This window comes from Chroicocephalus ridibundus, chromosome 2 (genome assembly GCF_963924245.1).
Source record: "Chroicocephalus ridibundus chromosome 2, bChrRid1.1, whole genome shotgun sequence".
Taxonomy (NCBI): Eukaryota; Metazoa; Chordata; class Aves; order Charadriiformes; family Laridae; genus Chroicocephalus; species Chroicocephalus ridibundus.
This window is the reverse complement of record NC_086285.1, coordinates 132682041-132701993: the sequence shown is the minus strand read 5'-3', so window position 1 is coordinate 132701993 and position 19953 is coordinate 132682041. Positions and strand designations below refer to the sequence as shown.

The window sequence follows — 19953 nt, the reverse complement described above, 5'->3', positions numbered from 1 at the left end:
ATCTGGAGAAAAGTGTATGTGTTTATGCTGTGTTTTGCAACTGACCACTAATTCCCTAAATTAGTTTGTAGTTAACTCTCTCTTTGTGTGAGTGTGTAATGGGCTGCTGAGTCAAATATTTTACTGACTTCAATTTGTGATATGTATGCTAGTCAAATGCTGTGGTGATGTGCATTAAATGAGTTGCAAAGCGATGATTGACTTATGCCGTCTTCCCAATGGAGAGCTAATAAAAAACTTTATACCTTACAAACCATCATAACTCTGTATATACCACATGAAATAAGGTATTAAAATGTTTTAGAGAGCTTTAAAAATTTTATTGGTACTTTTTTGGTATTGCTCCACCTATAAAACTGGACTTCCCTAATTAGTAAGGACCTAGGCTCAGGGAAAAAAAATAAAATGTCTGGGAAATATTGGACCCTTTAATTTTTAAGTACTCCATCTACAGTAGGTTTTGCTGTCATACGGTTAATGAAGTATGCTTAGACCAACTGGTCATCCATCCTAGGCAGAACATTCATACAGATTAGTCGGTACATTCATTTGGGGTTTCTGATTTAATTTCAAAGTGAGTTAAGTTCTTGGTTTGGAGGAATTATTTTATTCTTCTCAGGATCTTGCTGCTCATTAAAAAATGACTGTGTGCAGAAGAATGATTAGCTATTCTATACATCATAACAGTATCCAGCCAAAGTGTTCCTAGCTGCAAACGGATGGGTCAGCAATGCTCTTGTCAGAAAACATTTCTCATGAAAGGAAGCAGTTGGACATTCCAACTAATTTAAAACTCGCAGAGGAGCATATGAATCCTATGTCCCAGAAAAATCAGGCAGTCATATTTTTTGCAAATGCTGTCTCTCTGGTAGTCTGTCTGATGGACATGTGCTTGAACAGAGCATTTGAGCCCAGCACACTTCCAAATGAGGCCTGGAGCCATAGGTGTCTGTGACGATCTGCAGTTTAACCCTTCCTCGCAGTTGACTTTTTCTGCCTTGGTTAAGTACCCAACTTGCAATTTCTTAAACTGTACTGGGGACTTAGTTATGCTTACCCTAATACACAAAACTTGTGATCCTGGAGACCTCCATAAAACAGCTTCTGCTTTGGAGATACATGAGTGGAGTGAGGAGAGGGCAAACAGTGGTGCTAGACCCCGCTGAGGGGTTGCAGCTGACTGGGGTGAAGCTGTTGAACAGTGGGGAAAGCGTAGCTGGGGCCCATTCCCACTGCAATGCCGTGGCCCCACTGGAGCCTTGTTGTAGAAGCTTCTCTTGGCTCTGACCCCAAAAAGCTCTGTCTTCATTGTGGTTTTTTCACATACTGATAATACAATTTACATTACTGTCCCATAATGGTGTTTTACCACTATCAGTTTAAAGAAATGTATCTTCCTCTCTTCACTGAATCAGCTAGCTGCCACAGTCTCAGGAACAACTACTCAGTTTCTTCTTTCCTTCTGCCTCTAGGTTATTTTCTTTGGCTAAATTCAGGGGAATGGGAAAAGGCGCAGGGTACCCTTTCTGCTTTCCTCTGCAGACAGCGGCAGATGACTTGTGACAGCTGCCTCTGCACCTACTCCTCACCCATTTTTTGGGCTGAGATGTTACAGAAACTCTGAAGGGTCACCCAGATTTCCCAATATTGTGCCATCTGAAAGGCATCCAGGCAAACGCTGAGGATGATTTCTTGCTTAGGATACCACTGCAGTACAAACCATCCCAGGAAAAGCCACTAGGACAGTGGGAGCAGGACTTTAAACAGGCTCATCAGAGGCTACATCTGCACTACAGCTGGAGGTTCGACTGCAGAATACCAAATAAGTTTAAAGTTGCTGGTGAGAGGGGGATGGTACTTACCGCAGCAATGAGACAGCAGGACTTTGCCTATTTAGTTGCTGTCAGCGATGCTCCACTGTTATCAGGACCTGAGATTAACTCTAGCTCTAATATATGTACGTACCTCTGATTGCAACGTGGACAGTAAGTAAATGGCAGGGCCTGAGAGTGATTTAGCGCTAGTCTACTGCTCTCTGCATATCTCTGTAGGAAAAGGAAACCAGCAAGTTTTCTGTGGAGACTATGGTGGAAGATAGTCAGATTTTCCACCCACTAGATCTATGAAGGATATTTAGCCTATTTTACCTGAAACTGTCTAATTTAACCCTTAAGATCCCACAGTATTTTACCTCTCCTTGTAAATCTTTCTAATAACTAAAAATCAGAGCTTGGCAAGAACCACCACATGATCGCTTTGTGCGTAACTGATAGTATAAGAGCATAAACAAAGCATTTTTAATTGTGACTGAAATACCCATATGTATTTTTAACATTTGGTGACTAGGCCATATGGATTTCAATATAATCCCTCTATCTGGGACTTTACACTTCAGTTGCTGCTTATCCAATAGACATTTGTGGGACATAAATATGATTTGAAACATCTGCATCACACTTGTGGACTGTCAGCTGGACACCTACACTTTTCTGCACGCAGTTCATAAGTTTTGCCCTGCAGCCTATTCCAGGGACCATCTTTAAGTCAGGAGGTGAAAAGAAGAGTACGGTAGCTTCAAAAAGATATAGGAGTAGCTGGCTGCCTTAGTCCATAGCGGAACAAGAAGTGTATCACACAATTCTTTAAAAACAGAAGTATCCGTTGCTCAAATAAACACTCACATCCTGTCTGCAAGACAAATCAAAATTTCCTTTTGCTTTGTCCCAGATCCAAATTACTCATCTTTTTGACAAAAGACATGTTATTATTGAAGTATAAGCATTCCCAACACAGTGGCAGATTTTCTAAGAAGTTCTTTTTTCAGGTCAAGGAAGCTGGGCAGAGTGTTGCATGGTGGTACTTCTCCGCCCCCAGCCCACGTTCCAGCTGTGGTTTCACACGCTAAGCTGGCATCCTCCTGCTTGCTCTCCTTTGCCCTGCTCCTTCCACGGGCTGTCGCTCTGCCTCTTTCCTTCCTCATCTCTTGCCTTCCTCCCACACTTGCCTCATGGCAGAGTCCATTAGCTGAGAGATTTAACTCACCAAAACCAGAAGAGAATTGCCCATGCCTTTGCTCCCCTTCCCGTCTGCGTGGGGAGCTGAGCTGGCTCATGGAAGAGAGTGCCAAAATAAAGCGGCGGGATAACATGGTGGGGAGTGGGCAAGGGGAGAGACTTGCGAAAGAGGAGCAGGACCTTCCTCCTTGCTAGTGGTGAGAACTTTTCACCTAACTCCACACCTTCAGGTCCGTCTCCGTCAGATGCGGCAACCATGATGGAATCATGCCCCTGCTGGATCTTACATACCTTATACTGCAGTTCATTAACCAAGACAAGATTTCAGTTTCAACAAGTAGCTGCTAACTATAGCTACGCTCTGAGTGCCCAGGAGGCAAAAAAAATTTTCCTTTTTTCAGCCTTCCCTCTACAGTTATTAGGTATTTCACAGTGGGTCCATGAAGTAATAATAGTATCTAGACAAAACATCATAGATTTTTAAGTGCACTTTATGCCAACCTTCCATTCTAAGTTTCCTCAACATGCGAAGCCTTTTTAGCTGCTTAGCTGCCAGTATCACAGGCAGCTAACAGAATCATAGGCTTCACATAGCATGTGATGAACTTACCACTACCTCCCATTTGTAACTCTGGAAATTTGAAATGACCCACCATCATTGTTCAACACCATTTGGGAAGCCAGTGCACAGCAGACTTACGTAATTAACCAAGTCTGTGGTAAAATAGGAAATCTAAGCCTGTGTCATCTAAAATTTAACTGCACAAGTCCAGAGGGCAAAAGTGTAGATACCAGATTACAAGGTATATATTCATAAATTCCAAACCTAACCCTAAGCCATAGTTACCCCTGCTCTTGCAAAATATAAACCAAGAATGATTATGATTTTTGTTATTTTCCTTGCAGGCTATGAGGTACTTTGAGAAAGAAAGTAGTGAACTAAACAAAATAATTTTATTCCACTGAAAATGCACCATACAGTGCCACAGATACTTACTAGGAGAAAATACCAAATGGAGAAAAATTAATTTAGATTTTTTTTCTACTGGAATTTCTTCGAGGAGTGTAAAAAGATTGCCACTTAACAACTCTCGGTTGTAAAAATATGATGGATTAAAGTTTGATAGTCAGCTGCACAGTGACTTCAGCCCTTTTTGGGTAGGCCGGCAGTCCATAAATAGGATGCATAAATGCTTAGGCACCCCGGTATCTCCAGGTATCCTCTGATTCTGTCTGAAGGACCCATTTCATGCAAGATTGCCTTTCCTACATTAGACAAACTTACTGTGTTTCCACAGCTCAGAGTTCTGGTTTTCAAGGCCGTTGGATATTTGGTGATCCTGTCGACATCTCTGGCTCTTGAGCTCGTCACCACATCTTACTCCCATTGTGGAGCTGTCAGAATGTCTCTGACCCTCTGTCGAGTAACTCAGAGGAACCACAGGCTAAGTGGGTAGCACTGACAGACATGCATTGATGTGGATCTTGCTGGCAAAGTTAAGAACTATTTTTGGCTTTTCATTTTTAATATCCACAAATCAGCAAGAAGTGAACTGGAAAGCGAATAGCCTTCTCCAGTAACATTAAGAGGTTATACTCCTTAAAATGTTTTCTTTTTTGGAAATGTGAGTACATACAGTTGGATGACTTAGCTCATAACGCCCCATATGTTAGCTCAAAGTTGAGAGCATCAGTAAAACCATTGTCCATTAAAACTAAGTGCTTTCTTGCTTTCTTTTGGCATCTGTCCTACAATAAAGTACCTTACCTTGAAATAATCTCCCTTTTACTCATGGGGATCGCCACATTGCCTGGAAGGATGGAGTCACTCAGCAGGGGAGAAAGCGGTACCAAAGCCTATGGCCAGCTTAAGCATATTTGTATATTTGCATATTCAGACAGAGAAAGGAATGGAAAGCATTCCCCCGCCCCCTCCCTTTTCGTTGGCTGTCATTTTGAGCATGGATAGAGGTAGGATGAGGTTAAAAGTTCAGGAAAGAGAGCGAACACAGAACAACATCCTATGTAACTGCAACAAGGGGCTTAAACCCCTTCCCACGTATTGCCACATGCAGTACTCACCGCAAGTAGTCCCCTATACTGTCTGGCCGTGATTATAGTTCATGTCTCAGCCAGGAGCAGGGTATGACAGTCCCAAGCCCGGGCAGGCGACTGTGCTTTCAGCACGCTTTGCTGGATGGATGGGACCTGGCATTTCCAATTAGGGCACTCACACAATGCAGCGGCCAGGCGGTGGCATTGCCATGCAGCCCAGCTCCTCGGCGCAGGCTCCCTCCGGCAGCCCCGCTCCGCCGGCACCACAGCACCGAGGTAAGGATTGTGCTCCCTGCCCTATATTTGGGTGCAATAGCCCCGAGAAAATTTATGTTTATTTTCTGTACATGCTGTCCTCCTCACAGGGCAGTGCGGATGGGAATTTCTGTACAGCACTGTACTGAAAGGATGAGGAAGGGCTGCTGGCTTCTCCCAGGCTTGTGAGCTGCCATCAGAAAGCAGCACTTCAAAATGGAAGGGGCAAAGTAAGACCCCATCATCCGACAGCAAGCAGACTGCCCAGGGAGGCAGGGAGATGCCTGCCTGGAGAAGAAGCAGGTGTTTGACAGTGCTTGTAGTAAAGGGATCTGCTTTGACTTTCTTTGGGGTAGACTCATCCCTTATTCTGATATGGCCAGAATAGATTTAATAACGCTCATCAAAAACGACAAATGATTCACGCAGCAAATTTTGTTTGTGGCTGAATGACATTGAAACACAGGATTAGACAGATTAGCTTGCCCCAGATTTGCTAGCCTTGAGTTTTCTAAGGTTAGAAATAAAACAATTAGCATACATTGACAGCAAGGCAGGCCAGAGCATGGACTCTGTGTATTTCTGAGTTTCACCAGTCCCCTTTCCAACAGCACAAACAATAACCCCAGAGACCCTTGCCTTTTATTTCTGCTTAATCTGTATGGGAGGGAATCATTTTTGACTCCAGTTGTTGTTGGGGATTTGTATGGTATCTTAATTCACTGGCTGAATCCAGTCTTTATCTCAAAACTACCCACGGTAGTATGTAGCTACTGCCACTCAAAGCCGCCTTGCCGCTATCGAGAAAACTGCTCTGGGCTCATGAATATCACCAGCTTTGTGGATAACTGTGAGGAATCTCATATTCTAGAGAAATCTTAAAAACAATTTGATCAGTTTCATCTCCCACCTGCAACCTGCCACATTTTAGTGGGCACTTTCTCTGTTACACTGATCCCCAACTTCTTTACCACAGTAGGGAATCTGCCAGCATTTTTTTTTAGTCAATATTATTGAGGTTTTTGTTCATCGATAAGAGGAGATTTGCTGTACCGAAATAACAACAGAAAGCTTCTAACAGGTGCTGTGATAATTGTTCCTTCTAGCAAAGATCTAATTCATATGATAATCTGTCATCGTCTGGCATTTCATCCTAACTGAGTTTTAATGCTATATTGATCTCAGCTTCCATAATTGGTCTCTTCAAATAGTTCATTTTCTTTTTCTCAGAGAAAGGGGAATTGCAGGTTTTGTTTCTTTTAGCCTCTTTTACTTACTGGTATATGGTGCCATGGAATTAAATTTTGTATAACTTTTTTTTTTTAAGCAGAATCTACATTTATAGACCCTAAATAAAATATAGTCAACTTACATTTGATCTTGAAATCCTTATGTAAGCCAAGATTTCTTACTTGAGAAAAGAAATTATAACCAACAAAATTCAATGGTCGTGATTTGCCTATCTTTAAAAAGCAATGATTTGATTACTTACACAAAGGGTGTCACTCCTCATAATACCTCAGCTGGAAAAAAAAAAAAAAATGAAGATTTGTCAATTAAAAAAAAAGAAAAAGAAATGCTTGCAGGCTTTTGTGAATATCTTTCTGAACTGTTGTATTCTAACCTATATAAATCAGCAGCCACAGATGCAGTAGCTAATCTAACAAAGACGTATGGTGCTCTGTGACCCTCATCATCCCTGTGCATCTAAAAACAGAACTCAGAACTATAAGGTTACTGCGAATGTGGAAAATGGCAGGCAGTCAGCTCTTTCATCAGACTTAGCAAAATCGTAAGGATAACAGAAAAGTAAAAACATGGAACCAGTTCTTTGCACGGGGATGGGGGAGAGGGGAGAATTTTAGGTCATCTAACAGCTAATGTAAACTACAGGGTGGATTCCTTCCAGAGCTAAGCTTGTGATTACATTAATCATACACACCAGGGCTAATGCTATACATTACACTTCCAGGATTTCAATAGCGGGTTAGAGCTATAAAGGAGAGAAACAGTCCCCAATATTGGGCACACCATTAATAGAAATAAAGAACAGGAAAATAATTGCTGAAACAGCTAGTCGGTTGAATGCTGAGGAAATAGTGAGTGAGCAATTATCGGTTTATAATCGATGTGACCATTACCCTCTTCTATAGTCTCTTTTTGAGCACATCTTTTGCACCTGGCACTTCAGCCAAACAGCAGCTGAAAGAGGACTCTGTAACATGTCCATAATAGACTGCTCCCCTGCCTTCAGGAGCAAGTGGCCGTTTCAATGGCTGCAGATGTTAATGTAAGAATGGACACTGCTAGGTACCATTCTCTAGTCAGAATGCCGGAGCCCTTGTAGTCAACAGCTTGAGCTCTTTAATTCATGATACAGTCTTTATGCTAAAAGGTGTCAAGGAAACACTGATAGCTTCTGCTTCGGATGTTCTCAGCAGACTGTGCAAATGATGTGTTGGCTTAGAAGGCCACATGGATGTCCTATATTTGCTTACAGTAAAGACCTTCATTGTATTTTTCTGATGCCGTCTGCCTAACTCGATATGCATGTCAGCTGTGTAGCTTGCTGAATTCTGAACACAGAAAAAAACCCCAACTATGTTATAACTGTTTTTCATTAAACTGCTAAATGGAATACTAAAAGGTAGCTTAAAATCAGGTGCGTTTAATAAAACTGTATTTGAATTGGCACACGTTCGGGTCCCATGTGTTTTTCAGTTTGCTGGTGTTGCAAGTTTATCATCTGTATTACCTATGCTTAAATGTTACTTCACTCCAATAAAAACAGGCATCATTTACAATTTCTATCAAACATTGCTAAGTCAGTCCATGACCAGATTCGTTAGCCAACTGTTTGAGGCAGCATAGCACACCGTTGAATTTGCTGTATCTTGGAAAGTGATTTATGCCTTTAGATTAGATATGGGTTTGGGGGATGAAAAAACCCCATCAATACAAAACAACAATACAGGGGCATGAAGAGGGTATTTTCTGTAAAAGTTACATTTTTAGTTTGAACAGAACTATACAGAGCACTCATTCACCACAGTTCACTTTCCTTGTTAAATCTGTAGAAGTCCCAGAAAATAAATCCCGGGGAATGGTTTCATCAGTGCAATTATATACAAATTCCACACTGAAGAAAGCTGTGTGATGGGACCTGTTGTGGGGAAGAGTGTTTTTCTGTTTCTTCACCAAAATTTCTTGTGGGGGGAGAGAGCACAGGGACCTCCGCAGACTCCTCTCCTGAGGGCTCCCTGCCCAGCCCCGGAGCAGGGCTGACGCCCTTCCAGGTCTGGCCGCTTCTGTCTCTTCAGATCCGCTGTTATGACTCAGGCGAGGGCAAGTCCTGACTCCGACACATATCCCAAAACAGTTTGGTATCCCAGCGAGACTGTGTAATACGCATTCATAGCCAGACTGCCGAAACTATCCTTGGCCATAGGAATTTGGTGTCCTTGCAACTCTGGAGACATTGCATTCCTCGGGTATGATAGATTGGTTGAAATATGAATAGTAGTTTTACAGATTTGCCTCAAACTGCCTTTCACACTGACAGTCATAGAAGCTGCTCCTCTGATTTGGGACTCCGCAATTCCTCCATAGTACTTTGTTTGGTTGCTTACATGGAAACACAACAGTAGGGAACTATTTTATGTAATTTAGCAGTGAGAAAGAGAGCAAAGGAGCCAGCACTGTGTGATCATCCAGCTCTCTGGACCACCATCAGGTAGCGCCCAGAATAAAATTTGTTCATCTCTGCTTTACAGCAGCACCAAAGTGCAACAGGTTTCTACCTTTTCTTTTTCAGATTACAAAGCCAAAATAACTCATTAGAAAAAAGAATCTGACTTTTAATTAGTAATCATGCCCATGGTAAGATAAATTTATGCTTGCAAAGGCTTCAGCAGATGTTTTTCATTGCAATGGCTGAGATCCAGAATCTTTTTACATTCTTATTTTCTTTCCTCAAACCGAAATAAGACCAGAGGTCACTCCAATTTTTTTTTTGTGTGTGTGTGTATGAAGAAAGTGGACACATGTAGAAAAAAAAGACCCCTCTAAACAGGAAAAATAAATCAGAAGTACCACAAACCAGGATAAACTCAGATTTTCTGAGTGATGCAGACATTTGGAAATAAAAGCCATCTGAAACTGTAATTTAAAAAGCACCACAACTTCTTTTGAAGTGAGATTTCTCAATGAGGAAAGCAACTTCTTTGGCTCAAGGAAGGTGCAGTGGCACCACGAAGCTCATGCAACTTCCCAAATATTTCAGAAACCCATATAAATTCATCCAAACCAAAAAGGAAAACATAAAACAAGATATTTGACTCACAAACTAGCCACTAAAATGTCAACTGGTTACAGAGTGCTCCACCTGCCAAGGCTGAAATCTAGGACAAAGATCCCAGAGGGGTCAAAATCCTGTAATCCCTGCTCAGACCAAAGTCCTATTAACTCTAAAACTTCCCTAAAAACGAGAGAAAACGAGAGAAAGTCCCTATATTATACCATGAGACTAGAGTTAAATGTTTTTTATGAAAACAACACGCTTGAGGAAGGTGCCAGGCTGCTAGTCCCAGAAAATAGAAGGCAGCTATAGCTAAGGCAGAAGTAGGACTTGCTTGTTCATCAACCTGCCGTGACCTGAGGCCAGGACAAAGGGTTCTGTCTCCCTGCCTGCTTAAATCCTTGGCTTGGGAGCCTTTGTAGCCAGCAAGGGTGCTAATTAGAGTCAACTGTGGTGTTGACACACATGTACTGGGAACTGGGAGGAGACCAACCTCATTTTCACAACGGCATCGCACAGAAAGAGGTTTTGGTTAGTTTGGTTTAATGACTTGATTAGAATTTGAGCCAATAATTTACAAGGGATGGGTGCTGTATCCACTGCCGGTCTTCAAAACCAGCCAGCTTCATACAGGATCAAATTTATATAATAGTCCAGACTCAGCAGTGACATAAATAAGTGTATAAATTTCATGCCAAGTGTAAATGAGTAATAAAGTAGTTACAAAGTAGTATGCCTGTACACTGATTTGGCATTCCATGTGTGTGCAGAAGCAATTTGGTATGCTATGAGGACAAAATTCAGCCCTGGCATAAATCAATGGGACTCACATCTATTGAACACCAGAACTGAAATAGGACTCAAAGGCATTTTAGACGGTGTAGGAATTAGTGATGGGAGGGATATGTGAAGGGAGTATGGATAGGGAACAGCACAGAAGGAGAAAAGAGCAGGAAAGAAGCAAGGAGAGAGGAGTGTAGAAGGTGAACAGGACTTTCTCTGTTCTGTTTACTGTTCCTTTTCTTCAATTGGAAGTTGATTTTATTTTTTTTTTTTTAAATCCAAACTGTGCGATAAATTGGGGAACAGCTTGGAAACACTTAAAAGCCTTTTAATGATCAGTTACACCTGATGAGTAACAATCATTCAGGTCAGTTCTGAATGAGGTCCAGAGACCTCTGCGGAATTTCCATCTGCTCACCGCAAACAGCTTCAGGGGAATTTGGCCGCCAAATATGCTTGAATCCATAGTGTTATAGTCGAGGTGAACTGAGCCCAACGTATACAGTTTTCTAGACCTAGTTTTCCACAGCAAACAGACCCCGAGTGATAAAACCCCAGTAACACAAACACCCAGACGCATGGAATGAAGGATACTGCAAATCTGGGTGAAAACAGTGAACTACTAAGATGTAAGACTGGTAGCTGGAAGCAGGCATGGTTTTACCAGGTGGCTAAAGCAGTTCAGTTGTGACTCATTTTATCAGGCACGCTTGCATCACAAAAAGCGAAGGAGAGCTGCATGTCTCTGCCGCTCCCCTATATAAGCTGAAGCATTCCTTGCAGTGTTTATTATTGCGCTGTGCAAGCCTAGAGGAGACCAGCAAACAATGGTATACGGTATTGCCTAACAGGTTCCAGATTATCCAAATAGTTTGTAAGTGGGCATGAGGGAGCAATGCAGAAGTTCTGCAAATTGTCACCATACATTGCAGACATTTATAAGCTCTCAGGTGTTGATCACAGTGGTTTATTTATATACTATGTGCGCAGTGCTAAGGTCCTCAGCACTAACAGGGAACAGAAGGCAGCTTTTTGTTATTTTTTGGTTAGACTTTTTTTCAGTCTGAGCACTTGCTACCAGTTTTAGACAGCAGGTTTTGATATTTTAGTAAAAACTTCTACTGATGTCACTGTTGAACAAACTTCCACTATGCAAAGCTCTACAGACTTTATAGGCACGGGCATTTGTCTCGTCATTATGTATAAATGCACTTGGATTATCAAAATACTCTCTGATACATTTTTTGAGGCTTCCCAGAGCAGGAAACAATAAAATTCAAGGTAAGGTATGGGTATGTGAAATCTCCACTGTCAGCAAGCTGTACGACTTCACTACGTCTATTTTGTGCATATCACCTGCATTTTGTTACCAAACCTAGAAGAATCTACTTAACTGTATTCAAATCACATTTAAATTAAGTGGCACGGTTTCTGAAAATATTTCTTCGCAACTAACGAAAGGATGCTTATAACTGATGTGGTAAGTGTAAATTTATTACAATTATTCACCTATTTGATCAACATCCACCCACATACTGTCACTCCTTGCTGAACGTTTCCTCCACATACACTTGAGAAATCCATTTAAAGCCACAAAATGGTGCCACATTTTGCTCCAGTGCAAAAGCTCTTTTCTTCTGCACTACTTTAGCAAATTGTAGAATAAATAAAAATTGTTCTTGGGTTCTTAAAAATGCTCAGGCATAAGCTTCCAAAGGCTATCAGAAACATAAACAAACACACTTCACAGCACATCACCATCACCCAGCAAAACATTGGTTGCTGAAAATCATGAATACTTCCATGGCAACAGGTAAAAATTAATAACAGAGAGTGGAATGACAATAAATACTTTTCCGTTGGCATACAGACCCTTAAGAACTTTTTTCAGATCCTTCTCTAAGAACAGAGAGGATGGAAATTTCAGTGGAAGCTCATCTGTCTTGTGGACTACACTTACCAGAATAAGGCTGATGTGGTTGCCTGTGATTAAACTCAGAACATTTCAAAGCCAGCTTCAAATACCATCCAGTGTATCTAGCTCCTGGATAGCCTCCATCGGAAGGCAAAGGCTGGGCTAAATGGTAGGTTATCTAACCACCTGTTTGAATTAGACAGATCTAGGTTAAAATATGCACTACTGTAATCACAAGCTTTTAGTTCATTAGAGTCCGGAGCACGAGCACACAGTAAAGTGTGTGCATTTTCAGAGCTGGGCTAGGAAATGTTGCAGCGCTGCCTTGACTCCCAGAAGGCTCCACACATCCTTGACCTTTCTGCCATCAAGCAATCTAAGCAGTCACACCGATTCACAGAGCCAGAGGTAATTGGGATGAGAGAAAGATCCCGCAGGATTCCTGACCGGCTCAGTTCTGTGCAGCACAAGTTCTCCTGTCCAAGAGTGGACATGACCCCCCTGCCAGTCTCACAGGTGGTATTAAAGTTTAGTCGTAATGGGGAACAGGGTATAAGAAGAAATTTAATGGCATATAATTATGTTAATTGTGGCACCCGTGCACTTCATTCAAGATTGAAGCTCAGCCGCTGTATAAATGAGGTGTTTGAAAAGAATTTGGTGACTAACCTTGAATCTACTGTCCTTAAGCAAACAGAGATTTACTTATCAGAAACACACTATCATTTTTTGGAGAATGTCATAAAAAGGTGAGAATTCAGTATTTTAAAGCCCGTGTGCAGCATCTTAATAAAATATTCTGCCAATCATGCAGGAAAGTTCAAGCATCCTCTTTAGATCAGACTGGATTTACCCAAGTCTAACAGTTGGTTTATTTTCCTTCGCCAAACAAATGTATGTGCTACAGCTGTCTGGAAGCAACTTCCTGGGTCATCAGCGTAGTCCCCTGCTCACAGATATGAAATTCATTCGTGTACAGACTGACCCTGAAATCAGAAATACTTTTCCCCTCCGCCCCTCTCTCCCGACCTTTCAAGACTGAAAGTTTGCTCCAGAGGTGACTGTCGGGTTTATGCTGAACCTGTCCACAGCTGGCAGAGAGCAGAGAAGGAGTGTATGTAACAGAGATAGTTTGGCTTTAGAGCACATAAAGTTATGCCGCTGGTGATTGGGACCCATCAGATAAGACAGTCCAACTGTTGTGTGCGAAATGGCTGTGAAAATGGTGAAAATCCCTCTCTTGCTACCATCTCACACAGTATCTTTGTGAAGATCACAGGACTGATGAGATCCGGTATCCAGTTTTACATTTACTGCAGTCGGGACTAGTTTGTGGAAGTCTCCCAGGAATCCCTGACTTAGTTTCCCAGGAGCAATCAGTAGCATGTTCCAGAGAAAATCTTCTTATCCGCTCCTGGCTAGCTAGCATCAAGCTGAGAAACAGATGGTATGATCCTTTAGGAAAATGGAGATAGATGGACTGAGGCGAATTAGACCGTTCGGATCTATTTATCTGATGAGAAATGAAGCCCTGAGCTGGCATTGCCTTTTCCTGAGGTGGAAGAGGCAGCAGCAGATGCGAAGATGAGCAGGTGAGAAGGAGATCAGAAGGCACCTGGCACTAAGATGTACATCTCCTTTACAGCAAGCTTGTAAGCTGCTGGCCAGCTGCCTAGCTGAAATTAGCACCTTCTCAAGGTTTAACTACCAAAGCAGGAAGCCAGGTAAGACTGGGTGATGCTGACAGAAGAGGGAGAAGTCTTCAGTTAGAGTACCTTTCCAGGGATTATCCACTAACAGGGTTTTGTTAATCTTTTTTTTGGATTCTTGCCTGTAGCCCCGGCAACTGAGAAATCACCGCTTTCTCCTATGACCAGGCAAAATGCTGTTCACTCTTTGTTAATAGAAGTCTGGCAACAGCCTTTATGATTTGATTATTTCAGTTCCTACTCAAAGAGCTCCAGTGAAAAGCCTCCCTGAAAAAGCTCCAGAGAATAAAGGAGTAACAGCCTGGCTGAGGTGTTCCTATCATCATCTTCACCCTCTGAAGCGCCTGTTCAAGAGGTCTTCAGAGACGCCTGCCGAACTGGTCCTTAGCACCCGTTGTAGGTATTTGAGAGGTTCCTCAGGCAGTTCCTGTCTCTTTGTCCTGGTGAAGCAGAGTGGTGTGTGTGGGTACGGGATCAAACCTTGGAGGGTGCACGACGGCCGTACCCCTTCAGAACTGAATAGCCGTGTAAAGCGTTGCACCAGCAAAGCTCCTGCCAGTCCACAAAGCCACACGGGCTTGGGACTGCTGTTTTGTCAGAAGCACCTTGCTTTTGCATTCCTATGGATTTAGCTGTGCCCATGAGAAGGGTGGCTGGGGGGCAAGCACTGGATCAGGCCCTGACCCCTTTTCTCTAGGAACTTTCCCTTTCTGCCTGCCCAGCTGGGTAAATAGGGAAAGAAAATGCAGGGGCAGAGGCAGGTTTCTCCCAAAAGTTCTTACTCCCCTCCCCATTTCTATGGAGAAATAAAACAATTGCGAAAAAAAAAAAAGAGAAAAGAAAAAAAAAAAGGAGAAAAAAAGCAGTTGTCTTCTCCCCGCAGCAGGAATCACAGTGTGAACAGCCACTGAGTGACAGAGTAAGAGTAGGAGGTTGGGCTTAGCTGCCTTTATTCCTCGGTGCATGTGGCTCACAACAAAGGCCATATGCCCTGATCCTAGGCATCTTTAGTCTTTTAAGCAGTCTTCAGCATGCAAGTAGCTCTATTAAGCATTATTAATTAATACAGCATATGGCTGTAAAGTTAAAAATGAGAAGAATCTTATCGGCTCCTTTAATTAAAATAGCTATAGAGATAACCTCTTAGACAATATTTGTAGACAGGAAAAAAAGGTAAACTAATAGTCTTTTTGGTGGGTGAGTTATTTGCAAGGCATTACTGATTTCTGCACAAGCACTCATTCTTCATAGAGATTGGAAAAAAAAAAAAGTTTAGAATAATACCTGTCAAACTCTGAGGTTATCTGTGAATTGGTCATTTTGACCATTCACTATCAATGACATGCAATTTGTCCCATGAAATATTTTCTGCTATCTCAATGGGTGAGATAGTTTTATACAAGAAAAACAGCTGAAGAAAGCTAGGACAGGTTTGTGAATGCCACCAAGCGAACTGCTATTCAACAAAAGACGAGAGACAGATTCTGCTCCTATTACTCTCGTATTTCTAAGGGACTATTCAATGTAAGATTGATCAAGTTGTCAGTTACAAATGACATCAAACAAAAACCTGTGTGGCTTATTGATGAGTTTATTTGCAATGCTGTTCTCTGCTTTTGCTGAAAACCAAAGCATATTGAATTTGCTTGACATAATGAAGCTGATTCTTCTTATCTGCCATATTCGGGTACTGAGCAATTTTATATACATTTACAAATAAAGCTCTAAGGTAGAGTTCATTTTTCATTTTTCCTCCTCAAAAATGGCAGAAGTCTGCATACTTCTTAGAATTCAGTTATACCACTGAGTAACAGAAATGTCTGACGGGATCTTTTCCATTTACAAAAAAGATAGTGGCTCAAGAAACAAACCCTTGATGCAGAAAAGGCACGTTATTCCATATTTTGTTATTCCACATTTTGGCACAGGCAGCCCAGTTGATTAGCAAAACCAGTTGTTTAAAATATTAATCTCATTAGTAAAAATAAAGGAAACTCTATTACTTCATATCCTTGGACTTTAAGAAAACTGCTCATCTTAGTACAAGACAGACATCTGAATATTTCAGTAGAAGCAAATGATAAAAAAAGCAAGCCCTATTTTGAAATGTGCCTCAAATTTTGGAAAGAAAATACAGCTGGGCCCTCTTCAGTCTAGTCTGTAACTAACCTCATCAGGTTGAAATCCAGCCCTTTCCTATAAGCACCAGGCTTTTGTAGTGTTTTCTCGACCCACAGTCAGCCCCAGCTCACTAAGTGCTTGCATATGCATAAACAGAACAAGGCATCCTTCCCCTGTCTGCCCCCTGAAAGCCTCAAATGCTGAAGTAAAGGGGAACCTTTTAAGCAGGGTTTTAATTAGCACCCATTGTTCCTTGGCTGGCAGGACAGGCAGAAAGGCCCAGCGATTTGAAAACTGCCATCACAGTGGGAATCTAACTTTGCAATCGAATCAATCTGTGAACTCCACAGGACTTGTACACTGAAAATAGAAAAAAAAAAAAAAAAAAAAAAAAAGGGGGAGTAGACCAGGACATTAATTATAGTGGTGTACTCACACTACCAACGCTAAGGATCTGTGAGGGTTTCTCTCTCATATTTTTAAGAGGAAAATAGAATCATATAAATCCACTAGAGAATGAGACCTGGTCGTACAAGTCTAAACATAAAAGTGAAATTCAGCATTAAGTCTACCACTTGATCTTTAACTGGTAGCATCTGTACTACAGATGGTTATTTCTGAAGACGTCTGAAATGGCTAACTGGGAAAAAGGGATTTCAGGAGGAAGATATTCTTTGGCTTTATCAGGCTTGGTGTATAATAAGCAGGGGTTTAGGTTTAACAGAAATTCCTCCGCCTTCAGTAGAGAGGTGCATGTGTGATGATGCACGACATGATGCAGCTGTTTCAAGAAAACCAGGCTGCAAACTTGAATACCTCAGATAAGAACTTGTACTGGAGGTTATCTTTTCAAATTTGAACAGGTAAAACCTGACTGACTCTTTTGTGGTTCTGCACCAGCCCAGGCAGGGCTCACCCCCAGTCATTCTGGCTACCCTTGTGGCAGGCAGGCAATTCACCTCATCGTATCAGCTAGTTATTTCTGCAGAGGGCTTCTCCCCACCTTTTCAGGGACCAAAGAGAAGTATATCTTTGACTCTTACTTAAAAAAAAAAGATGGAAAATAAGCAAGACCAGTGAAAGAAAACTAACTCAAACTCATTTATCAGTATCATCTATTTTACAGCTATACAGAGCATGGAAAGATTTCTGTCTAAATAGATCGTAGAAAAGAATGACATGAAATAACATCTCACCTTGTTATAGTTGTGTTTTTGAAAGATTTGTTCTGTTTATTTGTTTTATTTCTTTTCTATGTTTTAGGAATGCTAAGTTCTCTATTTCATATGAGAGGATGCACCATGAACAGTGCTGCTTTCAGGACGATGGTCACTACAAGTCAAAGACAAGAGGACACTTCAAGCAAAGACCTTTAAGTTAAACTTTGGAGTGAATAAAATAATTTTAAATAATAAAATAAAAAATGGTGGGGAATAAAAAAGTGTTCTTCAAAATTCTATTTTATGTTAATTTAAGCACTCATTTCTATGAGGAATTGTATCTACTTTCAGTGCCAAAAAATACAACAAGGTTTTCTTATCAGCACAGATTTTCTTAGTGACGGCAGCTGAGATTCCTTGACATCAAGACGGGGGAGCAGTGAAAAGGCCCGTTCTGAGGAACAGATATATTTATGGACCCTTTTCAGCTGCCTAGAATCTGATCTGAATCAAAACATGGATGTAGACAGGAGCGATTTGGGAGCTACATGCAAAGCAAACCCCCTGCTGATTTGAAGAGCGCTCTTTTAATTGCGTGTTAAATATATCTTAAAAGTCCACAAGAGCTGGCAAGGCAAGCTTTCAGAAGCTGAGAAGTATCAGGAATAAAATTGTCTAAGTAAAAGCAAATATAAAAAGTAAAATCAACTTTTTTCTCCATTCCTCTCTTCTCATTCAATGCATGGGATGGGCAGAGTTCAAATAATGAGCAGCTACGCAATATTTGTGCCTACAGGCCTTATTTACTATACACAATTCATATCCTGCTCTAAAGACAGAGTTATTAAATTCCCCAAGAACTTTTGCATGGCTCTACTCACAATGTTTTACCTAAAGGCTTTGTGAACAAAATGAGTTTATTTTTACAGCATGTTTCTGAGGACAGGGACACATTGCAAAAGGCAAGTGTTATCATCATTTCATAGAGGGGGAACTTAAGGTCAAAAGGCCAAAAGTATTTTGGGCATGTAGTTTAAAGACCTGACATTTTTGAGAGTACTTCACATCAAGGAGAGCTTCATCTATTCGAAGCATGAATAACTGTTTACTTCAGCTCCAAGAGTGAGTATTTTTTTTCTCTACAAATCTGCCCACAACCCTCCAGAAAGGCACTCCAAAAATGAGTGGCCATCTGAAAAAACTTGGCTTCATTGAATGGCCACAAATCACAGAGCAATCCTAAATTTAATGACAAGGTTCATTTTCCTCCTCTTGCCATTCCTACCCGATTTGCCCTTAGCAAACAGAGGAGTCCCACAAACAGCAGTGTCTTTGTTAAATGGCTTTGATTATTTCTCAGACAAGGTCTAGCTTTTCTATATAGTGAAGGTGATGTCCTGTGGGATAACGGCAGAGTCAAGATCATCTGGATACCTTCACACTTAAACATCTACCTTACAGTTGGGAACCAAGCTCCTGCGTAGTCAAGGAAGAGAGGTAAGTACCTCCAAAGAGCATTTCTGGACTCCTCAGTGGGGTGGATGGCCAGTGTTAGTCAGTGTGACCACCTCTGGATGCCCCTATGAGCCCGTTGAATCGGAGGAGGATGGGGTTGTACAGGCCATGTGCCAGGGAACGGTGCACCAGAGAAATGTTTTTCAGGCAAACTACCTTCCGGCAGTTTTCATCTTTCTTTGCTTAGCTTTACAACATTATATTCTTCCAAGCTGGTATTTAAAAAAGAAAATACCTTGGGAATTTACTCACAAAACTCTTGATTGAAAATAGAAGGCTTCCCTTCTGTTCTCATATCAAAACCTGTGCTGGACCTCCCCAGAGCTGAAAGGCTTAGTGCCATCGCAATAACTTCTGATACTTGTGGGTATGGAAAACTGCTTGCTGCTATGGGATCTGCACGAGCTGGAGCACATCCAGCACGGGCAGCTGTGCTGCGGGCTGTAAGGGCTGTGTCCTGTCTGCAGTCAAGTGAGACTGACGCACTGTGAGCTTTTCTTATCCTCTAGAAAAAGGTGCGCTGGGGCATGCACAGACCTCTGTCTATTCGCCACCACCTTCTTTACCCTGCAACCCAGTCAGCCCAGGTTATCTTAGGTCCAAATCCCTTTCCCACTCCAATTCTTCTTCCAGTATTATTTTCCAACCAATCTCTTTCCCTCTTTAATTCCTGTTGCCATCTCTTTCTAGTTTTCCCATTGCTGCTCAGCTATACAAGCCTTGTTTCTTTTCCATTCAAATACAACACCTTCTTTTTCCATGTTGCCAGGACCTGGCAGGAAATCCTTAAGGACGTGGTTAAATGGATTTGATAGTCTGAACAGCCCAAAACAGTCTATTTCAGTTACACATCCAACTCAAATTTAAAAATATTATTTGGAAACAGAGTTGCCAAAAACTTACAAAGTTTCAACTGCGAGTGTTCAAACTACAATTTAAGAAGGCTTAAAAATTGGACAGCTTTGGGTAAAAGAATAGCAGAGCCCTTTTCTGACGCAAGGCTAGCCTGAGTCACTCCCGCCTTGCATCAGAAATGCACGTTCTTTTGCATTATGCAGGATGGGACCATTTTCTATGGACAACTGACGGGTGTTTACTTCAGAATACCCTATATGAGAAGCATAATTGT

At 41.6% G+C, this 19953-nt stretch overlaps 1 protein-coding gene across 2 annotated transcripts in view; it reads right to left on the bottom strand.

The window, feature by feature from the left end:
• Window positions 1–5177, bottom strand: part of SULF1 (sulfatase 1) — a 153340-nt gene extending 148163 nt beyond the window's left edge. The window contains exon 1 of one of the 2 annotated variants that reach the window (XM_063327023.1): window positions 5097–5177. The gene's annotated coding sequence lies outside the window, so the exon portion shown is untranslated. Of the gene's footprint in view, window positions 1–4782; window positions 4888–5096 lie in introns of those variants that run through there. The other variant, XM_063327026.1, reaches the window with a different exon arrangement.
• Window positions 5178–19953: the final 14776 nt, after the last annotated feature.